Source organism: Dermochelys coriacea, chromosome 10 (genome assembly GCF_009764565.3).
Source record: "Dermochelys coriacea isolate rDerCor1 chromosome 10, rDerCor1.pri.v4, whole genome shotgun sequence".
Classification (NCBI taxonomy): domain Eukaryota; kingdom Metazoa; phylum Chordata; order Testudines; family Dermochelyidae; genus Dermochelys; species Dermochelys coriacea.
Genome location: NC_050077.1, coordinates 15,748,526 through 15,767,513, shown reverse-complemented (window position 1 = coordinate 15,767,513; position 18,988 = coordinate 15,748,526).

The following is an 18,988-nucleotide window of genomic DNA, read 5'->3' as shown; positions in this document are numbered from 1 at the left end:
CTGCAGACATGACTGAGTCTATTCTGTATAGCAGAGTGACTATGGTGAACATGCTTTAAGGAGCACAATGAATTCTCAAGATGAGCTGGATCTGCAAAGTCTTCAAAGACAAAAAAGAAAAGGAGTACTTGTGGCACCTTAGAGACTAACAAATTTATTTGAGCATAAGCTTTCGTAAGCTACAGCTCACTTCATCGGATACATTCGGTGGAAAATACTTATGCTCAAATAAATTTGTTAGTCTCTAAGGTGCCACAAGTACTCCTTTTCTTTTTTGCAAATACAGACTAACACGACTGCTACTCTGAAATCTTTCATAGACAAAGTTATTGACTATGCTTCTTATATGGAAAGGTTAAAGAGAAAATGAAAGAACACCACAGTTCCAAAATCTGGTAAACTTTATTGTTCTGGGGATTATTGTTAATTAATTAGTTGGTTGTTGTTGTTTTATTTATTATGTACTCATTAGTGCTTGTGGTGTGTTAGATGTTTTCCAGACATACAAGAAGAGATGTTCCCGGCCCAAGGCGCTTACAGTAGACTAGAACTTTTTTCAGTTTGACTTGAGGAGAAAAAATAAGGAAAAGGTAGGATTTTGCCAACTGAGTAAAGTCAAGTGGCTGGGTATTGGAAACATATTTTGTAAATATTAATGGCAGGTTTCTTTCTTTGTAAAATAGGTGGGAAAGGAGGTAGGAGTGGAAAAGAACATTGATTTCATGCATCCATCCATGCTGCAGCAGTTCAGAGAGTCACCTCTGGCAGGCACAAAAGCTGTGTCCATGAATTTCTGTAGTGTCGATGACAGGTTTAAGAGTAGCAGCCATGTTAGTCTGTATTCGCAAAAAGAAAAGGAGTACTTGTAGCACCTTAGAGACTAACAAATTTATTAGAGCATAAGCTTTCGTGAGCTACAGCTCACTTCATCGGATGCACGAAAGCTTATGCTCTAATAAATTTGTTAGTCTCTAAGGTGCCACAAGTACTCCTTTTCTTTTTGTAGTGTCGATGGTAGCTGATTTTTCTTAAGATACCGATCACATACCATACTGTGATAAGGGAAATAAGGACAACCCAGGGAATTACAGACCAGTCAGCTTAACTTCTGTATCTGAAAGATAATGGAGCAAATAATTAAGCAATCAATTTGCAAACATCTAGAAGATAATAAGGTGATAAATAACAGTCAGCATGGATTTGTCAAAAACAAATAGCGTGAAACCAACCTGATAGCTTTCTTTGACAGGGTAACAATCCTTGTGGATGTGGGGGAAGCTAGACAGGGTATAACTTGATTTTAGTAAAGCTTTTGATACTGTTCCGCATGACCTTCTCATAAATAAACTAGGGAAATGTAACTTAGATGGAGTTACTATAAGATGGGTGCAAAACTGGTTGGAAAACCGTTCCTAGAGAGTAGTTATCAGTGGTACACAGTCATGCTGGAAGGGGACAATAAGTGGGGTCCCGCAGGGATCAGTTCAGGATCTGGTTCTGTTCAATATCTTCATCTGTGATTTAGATAATGGCATAGAGAGTACACTTATAAAGTTTGTGGATGGTACCAAGCTGGGAGGGGTTGCAAGTGCTTTGGAGGATAGGATTAAAATTCAAAATGATGGTCAAACTGGAGAAATGGTCTGAAGTAAATAGGATGAAATTCAATAAGGACAAATGCAAAATACTCCACTTAGGAAGGAACAATCAGTTGCACAGATACAAAATGGGAAATAACTGCCTAGGAAGGAGTACTGCAGAAAGGGATCTAGGGTCATAGTGGACCACAAGCTAAACCATGTAATGCTGTTGCAAAAAAAGCAAACATCATTCTGGGATGTATTAGCAGGAGTGTTGTAAGCAAGACACGAGAAGTAATTCTTCCACTCTACTCTGCTCTGATTAGGCCTCAACTGGAGTATTGTGTCCAGTTCTGGGCATCACATTTCAGGAAGGATGTTGACAAATTGGAGAGAATCCAGAGAAGAGCAACAAAAATGATTAAAGGTCTAGAAAATATGACCTATGACGGAAGATTGAGAATATTGGGTTTGTTTAATCTGGAAAAGAGAAGACTGGGGTTGTGGGTTGGGGGGGGACGGACATGATAAGTTTGCAAGTACGTAAAAGGTTGTTAAGGAGGAGGGAGAAAAATTGTTTTTCTTAACCTCTGAGGATAGGACAAAAAGCAATGGGAGGTTTAGGTTGGACATTAGGAAAAATTTTCCTAACTGTCAGGGTGGTTAAGCACTGGAATAAATTGCCTAGGGAGGTTGTGGAATCTAGATCATTGGAGATTTTTAAGAGCAGGTTAGATAAACACCTGTCAGAAATAATCTAGGTAATTAGTCCTGCCATGAGTTTAGGGGACTAGACCAGATGACCTCTCCAGGTCCCTTCCATTTCTATGATTCTGTGATTCTAAGGGTATGTCTACACTGTAAAATTAGGTCAATATAAAAGAAGTCGATTTTTAGAAATCAATTTTATACCGTCGATTGCGTATGTCCACATTAAGCATATTAAGTCAGCGGAGTGTGTCCTAACTACCGTGGCTAGCATCGATTTATGGAGCAGTGCACTGTGGGTAGCTATCCCACAGTTCCCACAGTCTCCGCCACCCATTCTGGAATTCTAAGCTCCCAGCGCCTGATGGGGCAAAAACATTGTCGCTTGGGGTGGCTTGGGGTACATGTTGTCAGTTGCCCCTCCCGCTGTGAAAGCAACGGCAGACAATCGTTTCGCACCTTTTTTCTGTGCGGACGCCATACTGCTTTCAGCAGATGGTGCAGTAGGACTGCTAACCGTTGTCATCCACCACTTCCGCTGCAACTCTGCTCTGCTGCTATTGTCTCAATAGCAAATTTCTCCATGTTGTCTGTTGTGGGCTCCCAGGTATGTGGTTCTTCCTTGGGAAATGTGCGCGGTGCTAACTGTTGTCCTCCACTGCTTTCACTGCAACTCTGCTCTCCTGCTCTCATGAATTCACCTTGCAGGTCCTCTCGTCTTTCTCTATAAATATCTATTCTCGTGGCATCCGTCTTCAGACACCACTTCCACTGCAACTCTGCTCTCCTGCAGATGCCATACCAGGGCAAACATGGAGCCCGCTCAGATCACCACGGCAGTTATGAGCATTGTAAACACCTTTTGCATTATCCTGCAGTATGTGCAGAACCAGAACCTGCAAAAGCAGGCAAGGAGGCAACTGCAGCACGGTGATGAGAGTGATGAGGACATGGACACAGACTTCTCCCAAAGTACAGGCCTCGGCAGTTTGGCCATCCTGGTGGCAATGGGGCAGGCTCATGCCTTGGAACGCTGATTCTGGGCCTGGAAAACAAGCACAGACTGGTGGGACTGCATAGTGTGGCGGGTCTGGGATGATTCCCAGTGGCTGCAAAACTTTCGCATGCGTAAGGGCACTTTCATGGAACTTTGACTTGCTTTCCCCTGCCCTGAAGCGCAAGAATACCAAGATGAGTGCAACCCTCACAGTTCACAAGTGAGTGGTGATAGCCCTCGGGAAGCTTGCAACACCAGACAGCTACCGGTCAGTCGGGAAGCAATTTGGAGTGAGCAAATCTACTGTTGGGCTGCTGTGATCCAAGTAGCCAATGCAATCACTGAGCTGCTGCTATCAAGGGTAGTGACTCTGGGAAATGTGCAGGTCACAGTGGATGGCTTTGCTGCAATGGGATTCCCTAACTGTGGTGGGGCGATAGACAGAAGGCATATCCCTATCTTAGGACTGGACCACCTTGGCAGCCAGTACGTAAACCACAAGGGGTACTTTTTAATGGTGCTGCAAGCACTGGTGGATCACAAGGGACGTTTCACCAATATCAACGTGGGATGGCCGGGAAAGGTACATGACGCTCGCATCTTCAGGAACTCTGGTCTGTTTGAACAGCTGCAGCAAGGGACTTACTTTCCAGACCAGAAAATAACCGTTGGGGATGTTGAAATGCCTATAGTTATCCTTGGGGACCCAGCCTACCCCTTAATGCCGTGGCTCATGAAGCCATATACAGGCAGCCTGAACAGTAGTCAGGAGCTGTTCAACTATAGGCTGAGCAAATGCAGAGTGGTGGTAGAATGTGCATTTGGACATTTAAAGTGCGCTGGCGCAGTTTTCTCACTCGCTTAGATCTCAGCGAATCCAATATTCCCATTATTATTGCTACTTGCTCTGTGCTCCACAATATCTGTGAGAGTAAGGGGGAGACATTTATGGCAGGATGGGAGGTTGAGGCAAATCGCCTGACCGCTGATTATGTGCAGCAAGACACCAGGGTGGTTAGAAGAGCACAGCAGGGCTTGCTGCGCATCTGAGAAGCTTTGAAAACCAGTTTCATGACCAGCCAGGCTACGATGTGACAGTTCTGTTTGTTTCTCCTTGATGAAAACCCACCCCCTTGGTTCACTCTACTTCCCTGTAAGCCAACCGCCCTCCCCTCCCCCCCTCGATCACCACTTGCAGAGGCAATAAAGTCATTGTTGTTTCAAAATCATGAATTCTTTATTAATTCATCACACAAATAGGGGGATAACTGGCAAAGTAGCCTGGGAGTAATGGGGAAGGAGGGAAGCACCAGGTGGGGTGGCGGAGGAGGGAAGGACAAGGCCACACTGCACTTCAAAACTTATTGAATGCTAGCCTTCTGTTGCTTGGGCAGTCCTCTGGGGTGGAGTGGTTGGGTGCCTGGAGGCCTGCCCCCCAGCATTTTTGGGCATCTGGGTAAGGAGGCTATGGAAGTTGGGGAGGAGGGCGGGTGGTTATATAGGGGCTGCAGTGGTGGTCTGTGCTCCAGCTGCCTTTCCTGAAGCTCCACCAGAAGCCAGAGCATATCAGTTTGATCCCCCAGTAGCCTCAATATTGCATCCTGCTTCCTTTCATCACGCTGCCGCCACCTCTTCTCTTGCTCCCGCAACCTCTCATCTTACTCGTCCCTCCTGTCCTCACGTTCATTTTCTGCTTTCCTGGGCTCTGCCATTGTTTGCCTCCACACATTCTGCTGAGCTCTTTCGGTGTGGGAGGACTGCATGAGCTCAGAGAATATTTCATTGCGAGTGCATTTTTTTCGCCTTCTTTTCTGTGCTAGTCTCTGGGATGGAGATAACAGGAGCATTGAAACATTTGCAGCTGCGGGAGGAAAAAAAGGGAGAGTAGTATTTAAAAAGACATTTTAGAGAACAATGGGTAGACTCTTTCACGGTGAACCAAGCTGTTAACATTACATAGCACATGTGCTTTTGGTACAAGGTCACATTTTGCCTCCTGTATTGCGGACCTGCCAGTTTGGTGTGAGAGATCACACACGCAGGGCTGGCCAACAGAATTTGGCTTGCAGGCAGCCATGGTAATCCACAATCTTTCGGCTTCTTCAACCTTCATAACATATGGGAATGGTTTCAAAGAGCAGCACCCTCCTTTCCCATACCAAGCACCCATTGGGTTGGCCATTTAAAAGGAGGGGCTGTGGTTTTCGGGTTAACATGCAGCACAAACTCAACGAAGCACCCCCCCCAATTCTCTGGGATGATTGCTTCACCCCTCCTCCCACCGTGTGACTAGTATCAGGGAAGATCCCTGCCAGCTAAATGCAAACAGCTCAGCATTGAACAGGCCCTCCCCCCACCGCGTGGCTAGAAGCGGGGATGATTTCTTTTCAGCCACAGACAAACAGCCCTACAGGAACGGCCACCTCTGAATGTCCCCTTAATAATATCCCTGGAGGATTTCCGCTCCATCCCCAGATACATTAATAGAATTTTCCAGTAGCTGTACTGGCTGTGAAAGCATCCCAAGTCTTCAGGGCAAATTAATCATTAAACGCACTTGCTTTTAAACCATGTATTATATTTACAAAAGAAGACTCACCAGAGCTGCCTTCTCTGGCTTCATGGTCCGGGAGCCCACCTTGGGAGGGTATTGGCTCCAGGATGATAAACAGTTCCTAGCTGTCGGGGAGAACGGTTTCTCCGCTTGCCTGTTGTGCGCTATTCTCCTCCTCCTCCTCCATCTTCCTCGTCCCCCCAAATCCTCATCCCCATTGCTTGAGACTCACCCCTTGCAGGTGTCCACAGACAGGGGTGGGGTAGTGATAGGGGCACACCCTAGAATTGCATGCAGCTTATCATAGAAGCGGCATGTTTGGGGCTCTGACCCGGAGTGGCTGTTTGCCTCTTTGTTTTTTTGATAGACTTGCCTGAGCTCCTTAATTCTCACGCGGCACTGCTGTGGGTCCCTGTTGTAGCCTCTGTCCATCAATACCTTGGAGATTTTTTCAAATATATTGGCATTTAGTCTTTTGGAACGGAGTTCTGATAGCATGGATTCGTCTCCCCATGAAGCGATCATATCCAGTACCTCCAGTTCGGTCCATGCTGGAGCTCTTTTGCGATTCTGGGACTGCATGGTCACCTCTGCTGATGAACTCGCCACACTGGTCAAGCAGGAAATGAAATTCAAAAGTTCCCGGTGCTTTTTCTGTGTACCTGGCTAGTGCATCTGAGTTGAAAGTGCTGTCCAGAGTGGTCACAATGGAGCACTGTGGGATAGCTCCCAGAGGCCAATCTGTCAAATTGTGTCCACACTACCCCAAATTCGACCAGGCGATGTCAATTTCAGTGCTAATCCCCACATTGGGGAGGAGTACAGAAATCGATTTTAAGAGACCTTTAAGTCGACAAAAATGGATTCGTTGTGTGGACGGGTGCAGGGTTTAAATCGATCTAATGCTGCTAATTCAACCTAAACTCGTAGTATAGACCACGGCTAAGACAGTGGAGAGCCAATAAACGGAGATCATAGATTGTGGACCAAGGACACTTGAAAAGAAAATAATCCAACTGAGATCCCCAAATGTATAATAATGGGTGTGGTTCCAACCTGACTTCCACAGGGTTCACTGGTGTAACCCCTTGACTACAGTATAGTTACTGCTGATTTACTCCAAGGTAAATGAGATCAGAATTACACCCAATGATCTTAGAAAAAGCAAGAAATCAGGAATGGTTTTATTGAGAGTTTGGTTGTAAAACTGTGTAGGATAAAGTGACAAAGCAAGAGTAGTGCAATGAATGGAAGATGAGTCCTAGACTGGAATAGTTTAAGGGCAGTATGCCAGGCTCTGCTTTCAGTTTACATATGCCACCCCACTGGAGCCAAAGCAGCAGCACACGTGGAACTGAGAATTTGGCCCAAGGGAGTTACACCTGGGATTGAACTCCTGAGTTCTAATCTTGGCCATGGCACTGACTCTGTGTAGGATTGGGCATATCCGGGGTGGCTTTCAAAGGGGATGTCTGGGACATGCAGGAGAGAAGTCGTATTGTCTTTGGCCACTCAGGTAATTGAATAGTTTTCAGAGGTGAGGATGTGCTGTACTCAATGCTTGATAATCCAGATGCCTCTCTGGGCACCTAGGCGGCCTTAATGCTCATGTTCCCCCACTGCACTCAGGCAGCAGGATTTTCAGAAGGAAGCTGTTACAGAGTACCTAACTATGTTTTGCTCAGTTGTTGGCAAATGCTGGAGATTCGCGTTAGTATCCTGGGCTTCCAGCAGGAAACCAGGCTGGGTCTGTTGTTTTGGGAGAAACACAGAATTAGGAATAATTTAGGACATCACAGAAGGACAAGGGGCTTGTCCTTCATTTTTAATCTACCTGCTCAGGGTATCTGTAGGAGGAGTGTGCAGAAAAGAGATGGACTCCACATAAAGGGTTAGTGCAGGATATTTTCACACACAAGCAATCAGTTTCTTGTAGGAATGTAAGTCCAAATCAGGAAATAACCTTTGCCAGCATCACAACAAACTGCCCAGGGGTCTCTGTCACCCCTCAACATGGTGAATTCCACTCTGTGAGCTACGAGACTGACTGTGAAATGGCCATGAGCTGAGGACACTCAGTTTTTTCAGTACACAGGATCAGTACCCAGGGTCACCACCTGGGGAGAGCTCTCCTCGGATTACCAGAATTCAACTGTGCCCCATGCTCAACCAGCTGCCTGCCATCCTTGGACTTGGGTTCTTCCGAAGAATAGGCGCCAACATCATGGAGGAATTCATTCAGAGTGCCAGTTTCAGTGGGGACAGGGGAAGGGGGCTTCGGGCTCGGGCAGGGGATTGGGGTGCAGGAGTGGGTGAGGGCTCTGGCTGGGGTTGCGGGCTCTGAGGTGGGGCTGGGGATGAGGGTTTTGAGGTGCAGGAGGGGGCTTCAGGCTGAGGGGTGGGTCAGAGGAGTTCAGGGTGTGGGGCGAGGATCTGGGCTGGGGAAGGGGGTTGGTATGCAGAAGGGGGTGAGGGCTCTGGGGATGAAGGGTTCAGGGTGTGGGAGGGGGCTGTGGGTTGAGGCAGAGGGTTGGGGTGCAGGGGTAAGGGTTTCATCTGGAGGTGCAGGCTCTGGGGTGGGGCCAAGGATGAGGAGTTTGGGGCTTTGGGTTTGGGGGTCTCAGGATTGGGGCATGGGCTTACCTCCGGCGGCTCCCTATCAATGGCGCAGCAGGGCAGGGCAGGAGGGCTAAGACAGGATTCCTGCCTGTTCTGACTCTGCACTGCACCCCAGAAGCGGCCAGCAGGTCTGGCTCCTAGGCGGAGGCATGGCAGGTGGCTCTCCGCACTGCTCTCACCTGCAGGCACCGCCCCTGCAGATCCACCTGTGGGAGTGCTGAGGTGGTGTTCGGGATGGGGGCAGCACACGGAGCCCGGTGGCCCCCTGACCTAGGAGCTGGCCTTGCTGGCCACTTCCAGGTTACAGCATGGTGCCAGAACAGGTAGGGACTAGCCTGCCTTAGCTCCACAGCACCGTCGACCGGACTTTTAACAGCCCAGTCAGCGGTGCTGACCGGAGCTACCAGGGTCCCCTTTCGACCAGGCATTCTGGTCGAAAACCGGACACCTGGTCAACCATCCCAGTACCAGAAATTTACTTCTCAACAATTAGTACTGAGTAAATGTAAGATGGAAAATAATTTGCTTAGAAATTACCTAGTTGATTGTTCTACTCTCCCTGGGCAGGCAGGGCCAAACACACCCAGCTGCCCCTGGCAGAGAGCAGCTCTGAAACTGATTTCACAATATGCTTTTCTATGCTAGCGAAGGGGACTATATAGTGTGGCTGGAGCCCAGAGAAAAAGTTCTGCAGCGACAGGAAGGAGTTATGTTTGTCTGTTCCTGATTCAGGATGAGACTTCTTCCATGCTGCTCTGGTAACACTCTCTCTTCTTCGTCTTTTACCACTGGCTGCAATGCATTGTGCCCGGTTTCTCAGGGATGTAAAATTACATTAGACAGAAGGGCGAGAGCAGGGAAAGGTTCGGTGAATCAGCCCTAGCTTTCAAAGGCAGGGTAATTTGTATCTGATTAATCTTCAGACACATCCGATCACATCAAAAATAGCTCAACTCCTCTCTGAAGATAACATTCCCAGCAACATGTGCCTCAGCCATTTCACATTGTTTACAATTTAGCAGCTCACTTGCAGTCGCTGCATCCCCCAGGCTTTGTATTTCTTCATATAGCAAGGGCTTAGACTTGTGGTGTGAAACTGACCACTTTATTAGGTGTGACTGAGATGATGTTGCTCCTAATGTTTGGCTGATACACATCGTTGACTGTGTTCTACTGCCTCTACGATCACATTCTTCATTTTAGTGTGTTATTTACAAGAATGATTAGCCCTAATCTATAATTTTACAGCTATAAGGAGCTTTAAGTTAAGTAGTGAATAAAACCTCACTCCTATTCTTCTCACAACACCCTGGTGAGGCCTGTAAACATTGCTATCCCCACTTCTAAGGGTTGCTGGGCCATTAAAAGTCCGGTCAGAGGCGCAGCCGGGCTAAGGCAGGCTCCCTGCCTGCCAGGGCTCTGCGCAGCTCCCAGAGGCAGCGGCATGTCCCCACTCCATCTCCTACGTGTAGGGGCAGCCAGGGGGCTCTGCCCAGTGCCCCTACCCCAAGTGCCAACTCTGCAGTTCCTATTGGCCAGGAACTGCAGCCAATGGGAGCTGCAGGGGTGGTGCCTGAGGACAGGGCAGTGCACAGCAGAGATATCTGGCTGCGCCTCTGCATAGGAGCCAGAGGGGGGATATGCCGCTGCTTCCGAGAGCCACCTGAGATAAGCACCGGCTGGAGCCTGCACCCCTGGCCCTCTCCCACATTCCAACCTCCTGCCCCAGCCCTGATCCCCCTCCCACCCTCCGAACACCTCGATCCCAACCCAGAGTACCCTCCTGCACCCCAAACCCCTCATCCCCAGCCTCACCCCAGAATCTGCTCCCCCAGCCAGAGCCCTCACCCCCTCTCATATCCCAACCGACTGCCTCAGCCTGGAGCCTCTCCCACACCCTGAACTCCTCATTTCCGGCCCAACCCCAGAATGCACACCCCCAATCGGAGTTGGAGGCCTCTCCCTCACCCCAGCCCCCTGAGCCAGCCTGGTGAAAATGAGCAGGTGAGTGAGGGTGCAGAGAGCGAGCAATGGGGGATGGAGTGAATGGGGGCAGGGCCTCGAAGAAGGGGAGGGGGCAGAGGGCGGGGCAAGGGTGTTCGGTTTTGTGCGAGTAGAAAGTTGTCAGCCCTACCACTTCTCAAAGGGAGGAGCTGGGGCAGTGAGGATAGTATTTTTCAAGTCTCAAATGGCTTTTTGTGCACTGTGTCTGGGTCTCATTGTGTGGCTGCCTGCCCAGGAATTTCAGAGCAGGTGTTTAGTCAAAGTCACATCCCCCGAGTACTCAGAGGACTGAATGCTGCAAGAAGGTGGTCTGGGGCATTGTTTACAGGCACAGCACAAATACGACAGTGAGCTTAGATTCACAAGAATGATCTGTGAAGAGGACTTTGACTTTTAGATGTCTGAATTGGACTGGTGGATCATTAGTACACGTCCTCCAAAAAGACTGATAGGATATTGTTGATGTGCCCGTGTGCTAGGTGCTGTACAAAGACAGAACAAAGAGACAGCCCTTGTCCCAAAGAGCTTACAATCTAAAGTGCTGTCCAGTCAGAATAATGTCATTTTACATTCTCTTTGCTGTTGCTTTGCGTTCATGTACTTGACTACATTAGGTGCAGGGAAGCAGTGAATTGGGGCCATTGTGTTAAAGAACATAAATCAAGAAAACCTGCCAAAGTGGTAGACTTTGAAAAAATACTTGAAAGTTGGACTTTTTGCTGAGCCAGTTTGTTAAAACACTAGCTCTTTGGAGGTGTGGATAAAAAATACTGATGTAAATCACAGATTAAAATTACCCTGCCAAAACTTCTAAATACCTACATCTTGGATATTTGTGCACCTCATCTATTTAATGGGTGAACATTACAATATGGATTTTCTTATTCAACCATTTCCCATTCAGCATTATTTTCTGCTTTCACTGGATATTTACAACATTTTTTCAGGTCAGTCATGATCAAGTTCTGTTATGCTCTGATTATTATTGATAGACAAAACCTGAGTTGTGTAAACTGGGGGCCTTGGTTTAGTTTCTAGTGGAAAAAATGTCTCCACCTCAAAACCCCCAGCACAATTGGCACTAACTAGCACTTGTTGAAGCCTTAAGAGAAAGGCCAAGGACTGAACAGTGAATGATCTACCCTTTCCAGCTCTCACTCCAGGTCTGGTTTGAGGCTCATTGGCACATGTGAGGAAATGGTGTGGCAAATCTTATAATTTTGATGCCTGTGTTGCAGAGACAGGATTTTAGTCTCTAGCTGTCAATCCAGGTCTTTTCACCAGCGCTACATTCATTCAATGTCTATAACAAGGAACTTTGCAATGGGATCCTGCCTTGTGATTTTAACCCTTTCAGATTTCAGCCGATCTTTATATTTGGGCAATATTAGCAGACCCAAGCCACTGTCCTGGAACTGGATCCTCATGGGTAGAGATCTGACTGCAGGATCAATGTCCAAAAACTCCCAAGTTTAACCTACCACAAGGCTGGAAAGGCCTGATCCAGTAATCCATATCTTTGTTCTATAATCTGAAGCCAGATAGCATAATCTTCCAAATAATTTTTGGGTTCAGGTACTCATGGGTTATGGTTAGGAAAGATCCCACTGTCCTCGCCTGTCATTGTTGGATCCATTAGAAGTCAGAAAAACAGATTATTTGAGTGATCATGTGCTTGTTTTTCAAAAAACTAACTTGTGTGGCGTCGTGGTGCCAATGAAATACAGAAACATTTCTTTCAGAGAGGAGCCTATCCTATGCTGCAAAGTTCAGTTCTCTTTCCTCCACAGTGTGGATGTATTTTAGAACTGTGGTCCAGCTGTAATGTGTTTTAACATACATAAAGTTACAACTTTCTGTGATTTACCTCTTTAGGTTTCAAATTGCCGAAGAGATGTTAGTATGTGTATGTGCAAAAAGGAGAATGCTAGTGTCTTGTTGAAAATATGGAATAACTTGTCCAAGAAGAACCATTGTTTTTATTTTAAAGGTATGCTCCACATAGTGTATACAAAAAAAAAAGTAATTGCTACATATTGTTAAATGCTTTAGTTTGACTCATCTCAGTTTTATAAACAGCATTGGCAGGGGAACTAATTCCATCAGAGTCAGTGGAGAGAAAATTGAGGGAAAACTCTATTCACAACAAATCAAGATTTAACTGGAAAGTTATCATTACTGTATCAGAGGCTATTTGAAGGTCATGTTGCTTGGAATAACTGGAAGGCTTGTAACTGACAACAATAATCTTTCTGACAGAAGCTCACTCTTTGAAATTTAATGTGAAGTTTTCCATAGGCCCTCATTTCTTTTCCAAATAGCTTTGTATTTCCCTTTACTATGCTTCCCCTTTCTCTCTCACAATTAGCTTCATATTTCCATCATTTTTTAAAAAAAGCAAACAACTGAGGATGAAGGAATCTAAAGGGATGCAAGTTGTACCTTATTCCCACTCTCTCCACGTGTCTATCACCCATCCTTGGCCTTCTTGAATTATTTAGACTACTTTCTAAGACTATCTTGTGCCTTTAGGCACAGCCCTGACAAAGGGTAGATGAACAAGCTGGGGCCACCCAAGGAGTAGTCCTGAGAGAACCTGGGGACTTGGACACATCTGTAAGGCACAGTTCTCTCCCTATGTCCTCACTGCACAAGGGAGAGGAAGGGTGCAGTAATTTGCTCCTGGACTAACCCTTTTTTCTCCCCACCTATCCACTCCACATTCTCCTGTGCACAGCTGGAGCCCAGATCTGAGTAGCCCACGCAGGGCCTAAGGTGGAGTGCTACTTCGCTTTACATCTCTGCACAGGCACAACCTAACTCTCTTAACACCTAACACTTCATACCTTTCTCATAGGATCTGACCCTCAAGATGCTCCCTATTCTTCTCCCCCACATTCTGGCTTATCTTGCACTCCTATGTAATGGGAGGAGGATGGGGGAAGGAATGCGGGAAGCTGTGATTAAAAAGAGTAAATGTTCAGAACCATGTTCTTTGGGGACATGCTCCAGTTCTCAGAGGTGGAAAAAAAACCATGAGTCAGAAGGGAGTGGAGTGGAGTGGTAAATAGAACAGAAAAAGGACATGGTTACAGAAAATGTGGGCATGCCCATTGGCCAGAGTTTTTGCATGCTGAGCATTCAAAATGTCAGACCTCCTAGGTGCTCATCACTTATTCCAGCCACAAGCAGGAGTGTGTAGTTTCACTGGGCTCTCTGTGCAACCTCCACCCGAGCTAGCCTGTGGAAATGGGAAACATAGAACCAGGCTTTGGCTGAAGCAGCTCATGGCTCTGTGGCAGTCTTTGGCAGGAGCCAGTAGGGTACATACAGTACCTCCTGTCATAGGTGCTGACTTTTACTTTTCCCCAGGGGTGCTCCACTCCCGCTCCACCCCTTCCCCCAAGGCCCCGCCTTTGCTCTGTCTCTTTCTGCCCCTGCTCCGCACCCTCCGCCAAGGCCCCACTCTCGCTTTGCCTCTTCCCGCCCCCAAACCACCTATCAGCTCTTTGATCGCATCCCCAATAAGCTGTTTGGTGGCACCCCAGATTAGCTGATGCGGGGGTGCCACCAAACAGCTGGTGGGTGCTGAGTACCCACTATTTTTTTTCCGTGGGTGCTTCAGCCCCGGAGCACCCAGGGAGTCGACGCCCATGCCTCCTGCCCTTGGCATTCATCTGTGATGTTCTGGAGACCTCCCTATGTTAACACGGCCTCTGCCTCAGAATCTTCATCTGCTGTGGTGAGGGATCAAATATGGGGGCTGGGGCCCTTATTGTGGCTGTTTTCTCCTCAGAGAATCTGCCCATCCAAGAAGAAAAGGAGTACTTGTGGCACCTTAGAGACTAACAAATTTATTAGAGCATAAGCTTTCGTGAGCTACAGCTCACTTCATCGGATGCCGAGCTGTAGCTCACGAAAGCTTATGCTCTAAATTTGTTAGTCGCTAAGGTGCCACAAGTACTCCTTTTCTTTTTGCGAATACAGACTAACACGGCTGCTACTCTGAAACCTGCCCATCCAAGGAATCTGGGTTGGAGTGCAGAATAGATCAGAATGCAGGCTCTTTGTTGCCAGGTCTGTGTTTACAAGCTGGAGCAAAGCACTTTCAACAGAGAACATATGTATAAACCCATCCCCTGTTGTGGGACCAGCTACTGGTTGAGCACTGTTGACAGGGAGGGCAGCTCTAGCAACCATTCTCACAGTTACACCTGCAACGTCTATGGTCCAAATGCCAGGCAGAGGGAACTCAAACAAGTTCCACTGCTGGTCTTGCTTGTGCACAGAGGTCAATGGAGGAGATTGGTGAAGGCCGCAAGGCTAACAGCTATGTGGGAATTAACACTTCCTTGGCTATAAATAACATTTTCTATTAACGTACGTTCAATGATTCAGCATTTCTGAGACACATCACTAAAATAAAGTGTGTGGAGGTTTGTGAGGGATGGAGACTATATTTGGATCTAAAATAAAGGCGCCTATCAATGTGTGGAATGGATGAGACGTACGATTCTACTAAGCAGAGGGGACAGGTGTTAGCCCTGCTTCTAAATATCAGCTCAGCAGTAAACTGGATAGCAGAAGCCAGCCATGTTTAATCCATATATTGGTGGCCATTGGGAAATGGGAATGTTAATGGCCATTCTCTCTCTGTGCCAGAGCCGAGTACCTGGATTTCTAACTGAGAGCAATGGCTGAAAAGACTGATCTGGCACAATTGAGCGCCTGGGTTGCCTTAAGATGAGACTGTCTTTCTTTACGAGCTGCTTCCTATAACATCACACTATAGATTGCGCTTGTGATATAGCTTTATAAATTGTCAAGATAACCACAGTCCTCTTTACATAAGGTCGATGTAGAAGTTGTCATTTTGTTGGGCAGCTTTTGAGCCACCTGCTTAAGGCATGTATACATAGCACAAGCAAAAGATCATATCTTATTTTGATATGATTTCATCGCAAGGGTTTATTAGACTGAAAACAGCTTTTAATTACTAGTGACACTCTTAATCCACCTCTGCTTTATTTAGCCTAAAGGGAAGTTTCAAAAGGAAGTGTTTTTACCCTTTCTGATACAACTTCTTGGCATATATAGGTCATCTTTCTCTAGTTATACAGAATCCTTAAATGCAAAAAAAGTTTGGATGTATAAAATCACTTGGATCTGTTGATGTGCACTTGGCAGGAAATGAATATTACTGTTAATAGTGCGTTCACCCAGTATAATCTCTTGTGATAATTTGTAGTCAGTTTAGGATGATTGTCATGTGGAATATATCAGAATAATTTCAAATAATATATCTCTTTGATATTGTAACACATATCCTAGTAATGGGAGCATTCAATAGTAATACATTCGTAAGGGTTCACATGGATCCAAAAGCCATAGTAGGTTTGTGGCACAAGTGTCTATTTATATGTGTCTATCTTGCACACCTAAACTACAGACTCTTTCCCCAGTGCTGGATCATCTATTAACATACTTCACTCAGATTAAAAGAATCAAAATATAGAGAGCCAGATCCTCGGGTGGTGTAAACTGGCATAGCTCTATTAAAGCCAGTGGCTCTATCCTAATTTACATCTTCTTAGGATCAGGTCCATATAATTTGTTATTGGTTCTTACAAAAAAACAAACAAAAACCCCACCCCACGAAGGAATAAATTATGCTTTACACTGTTATTTTATCGTGTGACATGAGCAAAACAATAAAATAAATGTGTAGGTCTAAACATTGTGCAGTAAAGAGGAATTTAGTAAATAGTTTTGGATTAAGCAAATTGTTTTTAAATATTCTTTATCAAAGACAAATAGTGAGATAGTTTTGGCATCCCCAATGCTCTTCCTTAATACTACTTTTACCAGAAACCAAAGAGCGAGCATGTATGAGTGAATTAAGTTACATTCTTAAGTAGAGCGTGAAGAGAGTTTTTTCCAAAATATTCTGAATTTTTAATAGTGTAATATTACTGATAGTCCTTCCGATCTGGTATAAGATCAATGTAAGGCAGGGAAGTGAATGCCTGGTAAGGTTGCCAGTGTTGATTGGATGTATTCCTGGCAGTTTCATCACATGATATAATCTTTAATTCCTGGAGACTCCAGGACAATCCTGGGGGGTTGGTAACCCTACCAGGGTATGTTTGAAGATGACACTCCATCTGACTTATAAGTAAAAAGGTTTTATTTTTAAATTCTGACAGCACCTCTTCCTCCCAATATTTATTGAAATTGGGGGCAGGGGAGGAAGCATGTAATAAAATCAGCCAAGTAAGACAGGCAGTTTCAAAGGATAGGAGTATAGTCAGGGTTGGAAAGGTTTGATATATTTTTTTTTTAAAATGGATTTCAGAAGATAACATCAGGGACTTGAGCTATAAGATTCAATGTTGGATCCAATTTCTGAATACCCCAAGAACTGTGGTGTTTTGGTCAGGGGTTTTAGACTGGTATTTCTTTCCCAGGTGTGTGTAATTAAAAACACAACTTGTCAACTAGTACTTGTTACTAATTCCATATTTATTGTCTGTAGAAATTAAGATTCTTAAGACTCAGACAATATCAGAATAGTTGATGATCATAACATTTTATACTGTTCATACCAATGTTTAGATTCTCTGGTGATTGGTATCCTATACATTCCTTTGATACATTTATCAACTGACAGTTCTAATTGACAGCAAAAGGAGGAAGCAATTCTCTATAAGTGCATCAGGTAATTTTAGTGATAGACAATTTTTTGTGTATTCTTGAATGGAGGGAAATTGACTGTTACCAATATTTACTGAATAAAATCAGATCTTTTACACTAATCAGACTTCAGCAAGGGGAGCAAGGATAAGCAACTTGAAAAACACCTTCAATTTCTTGTGCTTGAGGAGCAGCTGCTCAAGCAACATGGGCTCTTTTCCCAGACTTTCACAGAATGCAGTGATGCAGATATGGGACAAACAAGTAACTTAAATCACATGAGCAGTCCCACTCACATGCCTGTTTGCATGACTGTGCAGCATAGGTCCTGGAACTAGGAGTCCTGGGGGTCCTACCGCACCCCTGGCTTGAAGTGGTTTTCCTCATATACAGGGTTTACAGTTTGGTTCAATGGCTCTCAGCACCGCCATTATACAAATTGTTCCAGCATCCCTGTTTAGTTTCCTCTCCTGAATGAAGTATCAATGAGGTCACTTAAGCAGCCTGCTCAAGGAGATGCAAAACACTCTATTTTACAGCTGTGTATCTCCCTTTAAAAAGGTCTTCTGAAAGGAGCACTCACACAAGGGTTTAAAGCAGTGGTAGGCAACCTGCGGCCCACAGACCACATGCGACCCATCAAGGTAATCTGATTGCAGGCCCTGAGACATTTTGCTGATGTTGACTGTCTGCAGGCATGGCCCCCTGCAGCTCCCAGTGGCTGCAGTTCGCTGTTCCCCGCAGGGCTGGCTCTAGGATTTTTGCTGCCCCAAGCAAAAAAAATTTTTGGTGCTCCCCCGCTCCACCCCCTTCCCCAAATCCCCAGCCCGCCTCCTCCCCCGGGTGTGCCGTATTTTCCCTCCCGATTGCTTCCTGCGGCTCCCCGCAACACACTGCCCTAGCTCACCTCCGCTCTGCTGTTCCCCTGAATACACCACCGCTCCGCTTCTCCCCACTCCCTCTCAGGCGAGGGAGAGGCAGGGCGTTCAGGGGAACAGGCAGAGCGGAGGTGAGCGAGGATGGGGGAGCTCAGAAGTAATGGGGGGGGATAGAGGAACTGCTCCCCGCCCCCAGCTCACCTCTGCTCCACCACCACCACCTCCCCCGAGCACACTGCTGCTCCGCTTCCCCTCCCTGCCTCCTTCCCAGGCTTGCTGCGCAAAACAGCTGTTTCGCGCACAGCAAGCCTGGGAGGGAGGAGGGAGATAGCGGAGCAGATGCGGCGCGCTCAGGGAGCAGGCAGAGCAGAGGCGAGCTGGGGCGGCGGGGGCACGTTTCTAGGGGCGCATAGCCGGTGCCGAAATGCCGCCCCAAGCACCTACTTGTTTTGCTGGTGCCTAGAGCTGGCCCTGGTTACTGGCCAATGGAAAGCTGTGGGGGGTCATGCATGCAGACTGTCAACGGCCTGCAGGTTGCCCAAACTGGTTTAAATGCTCTTACCTTTAACTCATAAAGCCCACCTAACAGTCCCCCAAACAAGACTTGAGCTTCCAGCAGCTGCTTCTTCTGCTATAAGGCCTCACACTTCTTAGCTGTCTGGAGAGCTCTGTAGCCCTTTCCCCTGTTTGCTTAGTGTCTTTCCCAGTCTTCCCTGCCTGGAAAGCTTTTATAGTTTTTCTCCTGTTTGTTCAGAGTCTCTCTGGGTGCACCTTTGCAGTAGCAAGTCTCATAGCCTGGGTTAACAATGTCAGGCTCGCACTATGGCACTGAAAAAGCTGTGTAAACATTGCTGCTTAGGTTGGAGCTCGGCTCTCTGCTCCAGGCTGAGCCACAGCTACACAGCTATTTTTAGCACCATACCACAAGCCTGAGTCTGCAGTCCCAGGCTCTGAG